Below are 1,542 nucleotides of genomic sequence, written 5' to 3' on the forward strand. Positions count from 1 at the left end.
GGCTTTGCAGTCTGGTGCATTAACCCACAGCGCCACACCAGGACTCCTCTGTGGGTTTTTAAAATCGGAAAGGTGTGCACCAGGGTTGTTTTCCTTTCACCATACTTATTCAAATCTGTATGCTGAGCAAATAATCCAAGAAATTGGATTATATGAAGAAAAGCTTGGCATCAGGATTGGAGGAAGACTCATTAGTAGTCTGAGATATGCAGGTGACATAACTTTGTTTGCTAAAAGCAAAATGGACTTTAAGCATGTACTGATGAAGATCCAAGAATACAGCCTTCTATATGGGTTACAATGCAAAGTAAACAAAAACCCTCACAAGTGGGCTAATAAACATCATGATAAATGGAGAAAAATTAAAGTGGTCAAAGATTTCATTTTACTTGGATCCACAATTAATTCTCATAGAAGCAGCAGTCAAGAAATCAAATGATGTATTGCATTGTGCAAATCTACAACGAAAGACCTCTCTAAAGTATTAAAGAACAAGTACGTCACTTTGAGGACTAAGGTGTGCCTGACCCAAGCTACTGTATTTTCAATTGCTTCATATGCAAGACAAAGCTGGACAATGAAGAATGATGACAGAAAACTGATACATCTGAATTATGGTGTTGGCAAAGAACATTGGAAGTTCCCTACACTGATAGAACAAAATAATCTTTTTTGGAAGAAGTACAGCCAGAATGCTCAATAGAAGCAAAGATGGTGAAACCTCATTTTAGGTACTTTGGACATGTTAATAGGAGGGACCGGTTCCTTGTAAAGGACAACACAAGTAGAGGGTCAGTGAGAAAGAATAAGACCGTCAAAAAAATTGACTGACACAGTAGCTGCAACAATGGGACCACACATAATTGTGAAGATGGCGTACATTAAGACTGCGTAGCGTTTAGTTCTGTTGTGCATAGGGTTTCTGAGTTGGAGCCATCTTAATAACTAACAACAATGTACTTAGAGCCACAAATTTCCCTCCCAACATTGCTTTAGCAGGGTCTGGGGCACACAATTTCTGCCATGTATTTTCATTTTTACTCATTTAAAGGGTTTGGTTTTTTACTTTTATTTTCTTTAAGAGCTCCTTTGATTTGTGGATTATTTAGTTTTATTGTGAATTATATGATAGTTTACATGAGAGAACCTTAGTTTTACATTCATTCCACCATATATCATCTCATTGTTATGGTTCCAATCCCCTCCATGCATCATCCACCAACCAAAGGGTATATCCTAGATACCTGACCCCTACACTTCCCCCACACCCCACACCCCAGTTTTCGGCCCACAGTCCCTTTCCCTCTCTGGATCAAAAGTCCCCAGCCGCTTCATCACTCCATGTTGTCTTCTCTGTCTCCATCTCAGGTATCTGTTTCTCTGGGTAGGGTCCCGCTCTCGGCTCTTCTCCATTGATGGTCCCAGTGACCTCCGCTCCTAGACTGGAGAATTAATCACTCCCTTCCTTGTTACAAAACGTCTACCTTTGCATTTCCAACCCTTATAATCCGTCCTGATAAGCATTATTCACTACAGTATCAC

The 1,542-nt window shown here is 40.1% G+C and overlaps 1 protein-coding gene across 1 annotated transcript in view; it reads right to left on the bottom strand.

Moving 5' to 3' along the window:
- Positions 1 to 1,542, bottom strand: part of KLHL22 (kelch-like family member 22) — a 70,719-nt gene that overhangs the window by 10,115 nt on the left and 59,062 nt on the right. The gene's annotated exons all lie outside the window — the stretch shown is intronic.

Source organism: Chrysochloris asiatica, unplaced genomic scaffold (assembly GCF_000296735.1).
Source record: "Chrysochloris asiatica unplaced genomic scaffold, ChrAsi1.0 scaffold00306, whole genome shotgun sequence".
In the NCBI taxonomy this organism is placed as follows: domain Eukaryota; kingdom Metazoa; phylum Chordata; class Mammalia; order Afrosoricida; family Chrysochloridae; genus Chrysochloris; species Chrysochloris asiatica.